Below are 12,821 nucleotides of genomic sequence, written 5' to 3' on the forward strand. Positions count from 1 at the left end.
ACGCAGCGAGAGCACACAAAATAAATTTAAATTATCAAATAATATGTAATATACTGCTTGCTTAAAATTTTTTACAAATTATATTGCCAATGTCTATCGACGATTTAACCGTAATTGTAATCTCAAATATTGGGGTAGATTATTTAGTACATTAACATAACACTGACAAATAATCACCATCATCACTAATCAGCTGTCATTGACAACGATCTGATCACGATCACCATTATTCAGTGAGCACCGATATCAGGTCATAAATCACCGTTCATTGAATGCTTGATCCCCATTCAATGAGCACCGATTAGATCACAGATCACGTTTCAATGAGTACCGATTGGGTCAGGTCAGAGTCATTGTTCAGCGATCATAATCATCATCATCAATAATATAACAGTTATCAAAATGGGTTACACATCTTGTTAAAATAATTAGGGTACACCTCATGTAATATGTAGTATGACCAATGTAGTACACACACAAATTCCTGGTCATATTATCCATTACTATATCAATTTGGTTTTGGGAAAGACTTGCTATATTACATTTAATATATGATGACGAAATTTGATATGCAGACCTAATAAGCGGGGAGAGCACATAAAATAATTTTACATTATCAACTAATATATAATACACTGACTGCTTACTTTTACAAATTTTATTGGCAATATCTATTGACAATTTAACCATTATTGTAATCTCAAATACACAATAAATATTAGGGTAGATAACACTGGGTGCATAACACTGGGTAGGGTATTAGGGTACATAACACTGACAAATAATCACCACCATCACTTATCAGCTGTCATTGAGCAACGATCTGATCACGATCACCATTATTCATTGAGCACCGATCAGGTCATAAATCACCGTTCATTGAATGCTTGATCCCCATTCAATGAGCACCGATTAGATCAAAGATCACGTTTCAATGGGTACCGATTGGGTCAGGTCAGAGTTCATTGTTCAGCGATCATAATTCATCATCATCAATAATATAACAGTTATCAAAGTGGGTTACATATCTTGTTAAAGTAATTAGGTATACCTCATGTAATATGTAGTATGACCAATGTAGTCCACACACAAATTCCTGGTCATATTATCCATTACTATATCAAATTGGTTTTGGGAAAGGCTTGCTATAAGATTACATTTAATATTTGAAGACAAAATTTGAATTTCTGACCTAAAACGTGGCAAAAGCACACAAAATAAATTTAAATTATCAAATTTTATGTAATATACTGATACTGCTTGCTAAAAACTTTTACAAATTATATTGCCAATGTCTATCGACCATAATTGTAATCTCAAATACACAACAAATATTAGGGTAGATAACACTGGGTGCATAACACTGGGTAGGGTATTAGGGTACATAACACTGACAAATAATCACCACCATCACTTATCAGCTGTCATTGAGCAACGATCTGATCACGATCACCATTATTCATTGAGCACCGATCAGGTCATAAATCACCGTTCATTGAATGCTTGATCCCCATTCAATGAGCACCGATTAGATCAAAGATCACGTTTCAATGGGTACCGATTGGGTCAGGTCAGAGTTCATTGTTCAGCGATCATAATTCATCATCATCAATAATATAACAGTTATCAAAATGGGTTACACATCTTGTTAAAATAATTAGGGTACACCTCATGTAATATGTAGTATGACCAATGTTGTACACACACAAATTCCTGGTCATATTATCCATTACTATATCAATTTGGTTTTGGGAAAGACTTGCTATATTACATTTAATATATGATGACGAAATTTGATATGCAGACCTAATAAGCGGGGAGAGCACATAAAATAATTTTACATTATCAACTAATATATAATACACTGACTGCTTACTTTTACAAATTTTATTGGCAATATCTATTGACAATTTAACCATTATTGTAATCTCAAATACACAACAAATATTAGGGTAGATAACACTGGGTGCATAACACTGGGTAGGGTATTAGGGTACATAACACTGACAAATAATCACCACCATCACTTATCAGCTATCATTGAGCAACGATCTGATCACGATCACCATTATTCATTGAGCACCGATCAGGTCATAAATCACCGTTCATTGAATGCTTGATCCCCATTCAATGAGCACCGATTAGATCAAAGATCACGTTTCAATGGGTACCGATTGGGTCAGGTCAGAGTTCATTGTTCAGCGATCATAATTCGTCATCATCAATAATATAACAGTTATCAAAGTGGGTTACATATCTTGTTAAAGTAATTAGGTATACCTCATGTAATATGTAGTATGACCAATGTAGTCCACACACAAATTCCTGGTCATATTATCCATTACTATATCAAATTGGTTTTGGGAAAGGCTTGCTATAAGATTACATTTAATATTTGAAGACAAAATTTGAATTTCTGACCTAAAACGTGGCAAAAGCACACAAAATAAATTTAAATTATCAAATTTTATGTAATATACTGATACTGCTTGCTTAAAAACTTTTACAAATTATATTGCCAATGTCTATCGACCATAATTGTAATCTCAAATACACAACAAATATTAGGGTAGATTATTTAGAACATTAACATAACACTGACAAATAATTTACATTTAATATTTGATGACAAAATTTAATTTGTGGACTTAAAAAGCGACGAGGGCACATAAAATAATTTTACAGTATCAAATAATATATAATATTACACTGCTTGTTAAGTCAAACATTTTTGCAAATTTTATTGGCAATGTCTATCAACGATTTAACAATTATTGTAATATCAAACGCACAACAAATGTTAGTTTAGATTTGGTACATTAACATAACACTGACAAAATATTAATATTTGATGACAAAATTTGATTTGTGTTTTGCAAAAAGCTGTGAGAACACAATAAATATACATTATCAAATAATATATTGTCCCCACCATGCTAAAGTAACAAATGTGAAAAACTTAACTTTTCAGGAGAGTTAAACAACTTCAATGTTAAATTTTGAATAAGAATGCATATTCATAAAAGTGAAAAGGTTTAAACTAGGCTTCCTAAAAGAGATTGGATAATTTAGCACAACATGCAGGACGTTTAGATTAGTCATAAACTGACAAATCTAGAAAATGCAATTTTTCACATTCGTTACTTTAGCATGGTGGTGACAATATAATAAACTCCTTGCTTAAACATTTTTACAAATTATATTGCCAATGTCTATCAATGATTTAACCATTAGTGTAATCTCAAATACACAACAATCTTTTTAGTAGATTGTTTAGTAGATTAACATAACAATAAATGTCACCACCATTACTAATCAGTTGTTTTTTTAGCACTGATCAGATCTTAAATCACAGTTGAATACTTGATCCCAGATATGAACTTTTTTCTCATTTTGGTGTCCTGAATCGTACCTTTTTTTATATTTTTCAGGCCATTTTTAAATACTCAGGGGCAACCGGTAATTGCCTAGAAGACGCTGCCTCGGTCAGCCCTGAGTGATGTGGTTGTAGATAACCCACCCTGTGCTTGCAGCTAAAAACGCTGTACTGTAGGTGGGGGTCCCTCCTGGTTCATTGAGACATCATGACCACCACGTCTGGTCGCCACGACATCTCTCCCCAGGAACGCTACTTTAACCGTCCTTATATCCTAATCAGGGTTCGGGTATGCACCCCACGCATACCCCCTCTGAATCACGCGCCCACCTCGCATACCTTGAGGGTCCTCAATGCTTCATCGGAGCCCCAATCCAACCACTCTTGCGTGTGGGTGACTAAAACGGCCTCAGCATTGAGGCTACCTCTCTAGTCCACGATTCGATGCCTGGCGATCTCGTTTTTTTCGCCAGTCTTTTTTTTTAAATATACTTATTTTATACGCAATAACCCCGTGACGTACTCCCAGTATTGTTAGGTGTCACCTTACTGGAATGCTAACTCGTCATTATGGACCTTACATCCTAAAAGGTAAGAACAGACATATAAAAATTGAACAAAAAAGTAACAGGACCTACGACTAGATATATTTTTTAATAAAGATCCCTGAGCAACAAATGCTCACATATCAAAGAATCAGAACGACTTGCGTCATTGATATACTAAATGAAAAACAGACAGAAAGGCCAACAAGTCCCTTATAAACAGTTTATATACTAAAACGTTAATTAATTTGGAGGTAAATAAAACACGGCCCGTGTTCAACACCTCTACATACATATCTAACCTGACATATAGAACAAAATAAAATACACATGTACAAAAAAATCAAAAATCTATCACTACTTAATTGCGAACCCCAAAAGGACTCTTGCTTGGGTAATCTATTGTTCATAGAAAGATCGATCTCGAGTGGAGGACACGACAACGAAAAATATATACAAGGAGAACACTAACAGCCTTTCTGTCCATTAGATCCAGGCAGAAAAAAGGAGAACCGTGTATGAAAACTAAGGTAAGGTAACTACGGTAAGGTGAGATACATAGATACAAAAAAAAAATTGATTGATAAGGAAACGCATATGAAAAAATACACAATTACAGCAATGTAGTACGTTTAAAAAGAAAAGAACAAAAATATCCGTGGTTTGGCCCAGCACGAAGTTACCACGATGGGTTTAATTAACTGTACAAAACAACAGTCATAACCACAACGGCCACTTGACATATCTTGAAAACACACAATTATATCTTAAACTAACATAAAATAAACATTAAACACGAAATGGTAGTAACTGTAACAATGATTGCGTCACCGGAGCCTCACCGCCAATATTGTCCGCTTGTTCTTTCAGTCGGCCCCATTCCAGCTTGGTCTTTAGGATGCACGTGACCAGTCTGGACACCTCTTCCTCCCATGGTGTTGTTCCTAAAGCATATGGCCGACCGTGTTCTCTGGCATCAGCCAATCCAGTCCTTGTAGTCGGCTACTCGCCCACTTTTCAAAACGGTAAATCTTGTGCTCTGGGGTGTCCAGCTATCCAAAGTAAACACAATATGAAGAGTTCGCCGCTTGAACTTGAAAAGATAGGTCCCATACTTCCCGTGCCACGAAAGAAACGAGTAAGTGGGAAACCTCTCTCCATGCTTCCTCTGAATCCAGGGGGATCAACCGTTGAGTCCAAGCGCCTTTTCGCGAGGCATCCCAAAGACTCTGCGATTCGTGCCGCTGTCTTCCACCTTGCTGCACCTCGAGATCGGAGGGATGCCCGCAATCACTTGCACCGCATCCCCCGATATGCAGCAGTCACCTTAATCGCTGCCCAGTCCACATTTCATTTAAAATCTTGTGCGTCCACCCAGACCGGAACTGCATACGTAAGTGTTGACCGCGCAGCTGTCGTAATCAGTCTTGTTTTGCTGGGCTAAGGGCCTGCCCACACTGCCATCAGTCGACCTAATGTGGCAATAACTGCTTCACATTTAGTTTTCATCTCCCGGAGATGGGTGGTGAAGAGCCCTGATCTATCTACCCAGAAACCTAGATACCTTGCACTCCACCACCCTAACCCCGTCAACCTCGATTGCTATAGTTTGAAGTCCACGCGTCCCACAATAGCTACCGTCTTCCTTGGAGCAAGTTTCATTCCTTTCCTCCGTAGCCAGACACTGATTCATGTTATTGTAATATTGGCGGTGTTTTCCACCTGCCTTTCCGTGCGGCTAGCAAGTAGTAGTGCCAGATCGTTGACATACGTGATCACCTCTGCCCAGTCTTAAAGCTCCATCTTCAGGAGGTCGTCGTATATCATATAACACAAGAGTGGACCTAGCACCGACCCTTGTGGAACCCCACACTTAGTGACGAAACGCATCACCTCTTCTGTATAGGCGATGATACTCCGATCGTGGAGATAGTTGTTAGCTATCGCCACCAGATATTCACTCAGGCCCCTGCTCCTGATCCCTTCCAGGGAACACTATAAAATGCGTTTCGCCAGGCGCCTGCCCCAAAGTCTTGGCCCAGTCCACAACGTAACGAATAGAGTCAACGGTCGCTTTCCTTTGAGAGTCCTCCTCTAGCCAATTTCTTCCCATATTCGGTTCACAGTCAGCCTCTCGTAAAGCTTCGCCAGCTCGTTTAGAAGACAGACTGGTCTGTACCTTTCTTACTGATGTTCAGTAACCGGTTTCGGGAGCAGAACCAGTCTAGCCTCCTTCTAATTTTGAGGGAAAGTCCGATTCGTCAACGCCTTGTTCATGAGCTCTAATACTACCCAGGCGTGGTGACTCACCAGGTTGTTAACGGTAATGCCAGGAACTTCGTCCGGTCCCGGGGCTCTTCTGTCCTGTAATTACCAGGGCCGCAGTTCACAGATCCTCTTCCGAAGGTCTGATAATCGCGCTTCACCCAATCCAGATCCATGACTGGGAAGAGGGTTGATACCGCTCTCGTCGTTTGATCCTTGGAAAGGAGAGGGAGTCGCTTACCAAACCTTTTCATGACGATTTGATAAGCCCTCCCCCACGGTTTGTCAATCAGATCCTATATCAAGCGATCCCAGGCCTTCCGGATTTCCTCCCTGAGGCTTCTCTTGGTCCGGTGATATTCTTCCCCAGCCAAACCCCCGTATATGATCACTACTGTAAACCACTCGCACTGATCTCTATAAAATTGGATAGGGGATCTCGTGTATTGGAATTGGTAAAATTTGAACACTAAATGAGTGGTAGAACTAACTAAAATGAATTGTTGCTTGCGCAGATGTAATATAGGTATAAAACCACGTTTTCAACCGATGCAGTAGAAGTGTTCTGATTTTGTATTTTGAACACTGATCTCTATATAAATTTTCTATAACTGTCCGTAAATTTCTGCTTGTGTTGCAAAAATGACCGTTCTTTTGGTTATCTGACTTAAGTAAAGTACGCATCCTACCATCACTATTATAGTCGCGTATGCCTACAATGGTTTTATTTATTTCCCAGCAGCTCATTCCGCGGCGCTGGAGTATGCTTCAATATTGAACACTTTTTTCCTGTTTATCATCGGGGAATTACCGTCAGGTATTACTTCAGAGGATGATATATACGAGTTTTAAGTGAAGTACAGTCTCAGGTCGACCATTTCTGAGATGTGTGGTTGAATAGTGTGACAAGAAGAATTTGTCACGGACCACCACGCATCATCTTTACCGTTGGGCACGTCCGGCCTGGACTAGTTAGTTTCACTTTAGAAACCTACAGACAGTGACAACAGATGTCGTAGACGAGGTATCGAGTATGTTCTGATCACGCCAGAAAGATTGTCTGAATACGTAGAAAATGTATGCAGACATGTTAGGCTAAGGGAAGGTCCGAGTAAGCGTAGAGTCTATTGGTGGTCCTCTGTCATAGCCGAAAGGAGAGCTGCAATTCTTGCCTCGAGGAGGAGGCTGCAGCAAGATACTAAAAGGAACGGTAGGGTTGACGAGGGGCTAAGAGAAGATTACTGCCGTGTCAGGAAGGCATTAACAAAGGCAATAAAGGACGCCAAGGTCAGAGCATGGCATGAACTGCTGGAAAACCATGAAGTAAACCCCTGGGGGATGCTTACAAACTGGTCATGGACCGATTTGGAAGATCAGCCTCCCTCTTTCTAGTGAGGTGGCGTTGCGAGTTGTAGAGGAACTCTTCCCAGTAGTTGAGTCAGAATGGAGAGAGATGACAATTTAATACAACGCGAGGTTCACGATCGGGGAGCTCAAGAATGCTGCGGTGACATTACACCCCAACAAGAGTCCAGGACCAGATTTGGTTCCAGGTAAATTAGTCAAGGAAATGGTGGCCAGATACCCCTGGATTGTGTTAGACGCCTTTAATCAGGCCCTAGAGGGCTCTCGTTTCCGGTGTGTTGAGAATTGGCACGACTGTTTCTGGTACTGAAGAAGAGGGATACAGAGATGGAAGGAGTCACGTATCGACCTATCTGTCTATTAAACACGATCAGTAAACTATTTAAAAGACATTGTTGATCGTGAATTGGCGGAGTTAGAAATGACGGGGGATTGTTACCTAGACAATACGGTTTTGTGAAGGGGAGGTCCACGTTTGATGCGTTTTAATTCTAACTGGTCTGCATACTGAGCACCTGGCGTCAGAGGAGGATTCCTTAGTGGTCCTGCTAGACGTCAGGAAAGCTTTCGGCTCTCTCTGTAATCAACGAAGAATTACGAGAAAGGAATATTAGTAATTATTTGAGGGGCATAAGAATTATTTTACTCTTATCTACTCCAGAGTAAAATACATGTATTTACCGAGGAGGGCGAAATTCCGGTAGAGATATTCGGGGGGACCTTTGACGGAGTATTGAGACTGGAGTTTGAAGGGGACGCCGAACAGATAGCTTATGCCGACGAACAAGAAGTGGAAGATTGTGCAGCAGTCGTGGTCGATAGTATACAAATGTGGCTTGAAGAAAAAGGACTGACATTAGCGCCTAATAAGTCACCGGCGGTCGCCTTAACAGGCAGGACAAGAATCGGAGAAATAGGAGAGTAGGTGGCATGATAATCCTCATATCTAGATGTATTAAATATCTATGCGTATCGTTGCAGATCGTAGGCTACATACGGAGCACTTGAGCAAGGTAACGCAGCGTCCCGAGGCTGTGATTGGTAAGCTAAGCAGGCTCATTACCACATACTAAGCAGGTCCATGTTCATCGAAAAGGAGACTGATTTTGTCAATGCAATGACAGTTATTTTATACGTGGGGCGAGGCCTTTGATAAGAAGAACTTAAATAAGATATCTGCTCTGCAGAGGAGAGCTGCAATATGAATTGTGTCCGCATATGTGACTATATCGATATACTGATGTAATAGATGGGACGAGATTAGACACTGATTTGGAATAAGTCAATTGCATCCGGAAAACACGCTGCAGTACATGCTAAAAGGAAAACATGAATGGGATAACGTAGCCTGTATGGTAACCAGAATAATACAAATCAAGGGGAGTGACGCTAGGGAGTGGTATGGGGACAGTTACTGGAGGTAGGGAAATACAAGGCAGCCCTGCTTATGAGAGGGCGGTTCGTTGAGGTGGGCCGCTCTCGATGATTGACCGTTGAGTTAGGGGGAAATTGAAAAGACCGGAGACCCGGCCAGATTCCCTCCTTGCTTCTTGGAGGGGATCTGGTTTGAGATATGGCGCAAAGGAAAAATCGAGTCCCGGCCTACTGGGTGAGCGACCCCCATAGGGCACGGATTCACCGGATCCTGTGGGGTCCCGGGAGGTTAGAGGCCATGCAACCATTGAGAATCGCAATGCGTAACTGGTGAACCATCATCGGTGGTCTTGGGGAATAAAAACCACCAAAGCACACTGGTACCCACGATCTAGTATTCAACTCCGTATAAAAGTAACTACTACCTTTACTAGAACGTTGGAACTCTCGACTTCGAAATCTGCTGATTTTCGAAGAAGCGTTCATCATAGACCAACTAAACTTGTGGGGTCAATATTGAACATTTTATTGTATTTTACGCCATAAGGATCCCTTATCCAGTTTTATAGAGATCAGTGACCACACGGTCCAATTTTGTTTAAGAAATGACATATACATTTTATATCTATTTAATAAACAAATTTGACTGTAATTAAAGTTTTCTTAAAGCAGCTAGTGCACGTGTATTCTTCAGGTTTATGGTGTTAAGCGGTAAGTATCAAATTAGAAATGATCACTGGATGTAAAATATTAATTAGAAGAGATTTTCAGGTTTGTTTCTTTTGCTACAGATCTCAGAAATCCTGTCTGATGTCCTTACAGGACTTTGCCTTCTTTAAATGAAGTTGATTCTCTTTAGAGGATAATATCCACTAAGATTCACATATGAACTTCCCACTACATAATTTTTAGTTATTTTAAGGCAGATAATATTTTGGAAAAAAAGTTTTATTAATGCAATCTGATTTTTGCAAATTAAGGAAGCAGGAGGGAGAGACTTGTTGGGGCAAGACGGCTCTGAATCTCCCTCGTCGATGTGGTACTTTTATTTTTCTGAGAGTAAAACGCATCTCAAAAAAACGAGAGTAAGTTTATCCTGTGAATAGAGGTTTACATTAAAAACAAAAAATACTGCTCAGTAAGAAGTCTACAGCTTTAGCAGCTTAAAACAGACTTAAGATTATGGATAGCATTCCTACCCATAATTTAATTTTGAAGAAAGTAGTTTGTAGAAGGACACTATTGGAAAAATAGTTTTTATACGATAAAATTTTTAAGTCTTTTGCAGCTTCGATTACCAATATCTATCGGTTCAAATTTATCTTTTACTTCAAAGAGGAAGTCGTACTCAAAGTTTGGTAATTTGTTTTGATTTTCATTTTTTCCTAATTCAATTATAAATATTCAGGTACCACATAAAATAGATGTAATAACTTAGACACTAAATTTTCTGAATCTTTGTTCCCGAAATATTACCTTGCGCGAGCATTTACTTGCCTAGTATTTTAGTAAAAATTCTTTTTGAATAATAAACTATACTAAAATAGTATTTCATACTCTTGCTAGAATTATTACGGCAATATCCAGTAAACACTGGCTGTGGTTGTCTATAAATTATGAGTTATTTGTTTATTTTGTTTTTATGGCTAACTACAAAAAAAGACACCGAAAATCCAATTATATATTTAAAAAACCTGCAGGTGATCGAGGAATAAATGAAAAAGAGAAAGTTAGTATGTGAAGTGTTATATGACACTGTGCTTGTTTAAATATAAGTTGAGGTGATATTTGTAGGTTATGTCAAACTTAAAGAATGTAAGTACAGTTTCATAACTGATTTCATTAGTTCCTCGCGAATAAAATAGACAATAGTAATAATAATAAATTTATTTATTTTCAACTGCATCAATTCATAATACATACATGAAAAACACAAGAAACCCATGAAGTATAACCCAGTGAGTAGGTCTAGTAGTTTACTACCCACAAAGCTAAAGCTTGACCATATAGGTAAGAGTTTCAGATCAACAATTTAATAAATAAAAAATTAAAATAAAAAACCCTTAACACACTTAACAACACATATGCACTATTTTCTTCAGTCATTTTTCTCTCACTTAGAGAGAAAAATAATATAAATGTAAATATCTTTACATTTGTATCAGGTTGGTGTTAATAAAGATACCATTTAATACAATTAAAATTTAATATGATTGCAATCAACATTTTGGTTATTAATGAATCTAATAAGCTTTACCATAAAATATATGCGAAAACAAATCATTAATAAACATTATGAATAGAATATGCTTAAGAACTGATTCCTGAGGAGACTCCACAGTTCACCTACAGGATATTGCTAACAATCGCGCACAAATATGCAGTTACTTCGGCCCTCCAGATAATATGCAAAACATTTTAAAGCTAAACCTTTATTGTCTGCACTATACATTTTATCTAATACAAGCAAATGTTTAACTGTATCTGTTGATTTATGAATATCAAGAAATAAGCCAGAAATCTTTTAACCATAAAAGTCAGAAACCATAAAATTATTAGCAATTTCACTTTCATCAGAAACAACTTTACCATATACACATATTACAGATAGTTTATTTTTGATAGCAGACATACCAGTTCACTGATTTATAATTCTCCACAGATTCTTGGCAGGTAATTCCTTCATATTTTTAAAATATTGTTTTTTAGCTGTCGTAATCTCATCTCTCTTTTTCTTCAGTTGATACCCAGCAGTGCTATCCATAATTTAATTTTGAATAAAGTAGTAAAAGTAGATTTGTTGAAGGACACTATTGGAAAAATATTTTTTATATGATAAAATTTTTTAATGCATATAAACTAATATCTTTTCACTTTGTATATGCAAATTCCATGAAAATTTGTCATCTACCATCAACCTTAAGTATTTAATAAAATTCACCTGAGATGACTCAGTTGCATTGTAATTGAGTATGAGCACAATTACCATTACCGTATATTAATGGAGCTAATAAGCTGGAAGCAAACATGAAAATTAGATATTGGGATTTTAAAGCATTAAGAGCTAATATATTGACATAAACCCAAAAGCCTGAATTTTCCAGATAAGTCAGAAATCTAAAAAGTTTTTTAGATGAATATACTAGAGCAGTATCATCTGCAAAACATATAGCTTTACCATAACATTTATGTAAAAATAGGTCATTAATAAATATTATAAATAGAATAGCTCCAAGAACCGTATCCATTAAAAATATTCACAATTTCATTCTCATCAGAATCAACATTACCATTTACAAATTTTATTTTTAATAGTAGGCATACCAGTATAGGGGTTTATAATTTTTCACTGATTCTTAGTAGGTAATAAATATTTTTAAAATATTAAATTTTAGCTGCCATAATCCACACATCTATCTTTTTTTTAATTTAATGTGTTCAGTATAATTTTGTGGCTGTGAGGATTTTTACACCCTTTCTTATACAGTCCATCTGAGAAATTGTATGCCATGGACAACAGCCCAACTGTTGTCCATGGCATAAATTAAAATAACAGATTTTGATTAATTAATATACCCTAATAAAATATAAAAAAGTTATTAAAACTGAAAATCAACATCATTATCAAGAATTTTACCGCAATCATGTTCATATAAATATGACCTTAATTTATCATAATCCAGAACCTCTTTAAAATCCTTAACAAAATTATTTTGAGTTCTGTCCTTAGAAATAGCATGGCAACAGCCCTATGACCATTAAAATGTCAGAATAACAACATTATAAATATTTTGTTTATATAAACTTGATTTATAAAAAATGTGATAAATACAGGTTAGCTTATTATCAGTAACTCTAGTATCCGAGCGATGATAATGGTAAAACATTTTTCGCCA

At 37.4% G+C, this 12,821-nt stretch overlaps 1 long non-coding RNA gene across 2 annotated transcripts in view; it reads left to right on the top strand.

The window, feature by feature from the left end:
• The first annotated feature begins 10,505 nt into the window (after positions 1-10,505).
• Positions 10,506-12,821, top strand: part of LOC142331559 (uncharacterized) — a 51,225-nt gene continuing 48,909 nt past the window's right edge. For both annotated transcript variants that reach the window (XR_012758041.1, XR_012758040.1), the window contains exon 1: positions 10,506-10,740. This is a non-coding gene — a long non-coding RNA (uncharacterized LOC142331559). The remainder of the gene's footprint in view (positions 10,741-12,821) is intronic.

The sequence above is a fragment of the Lycorma delicatula genome, chromosome 10, assembly GCF_047948215.1.
Source record: "Lycorma delicatula isolate Av1 chromosome 10, ASM4794821v1, whole genome shotgun sequence".
NCBI classification, from domain to species: domain Eukaryota; kingdom Metazoa; phylum Arthropoda; class Insecta; order Hemiptera; family Fulgoridae; genus Lycorma; species Lycorma delicatula.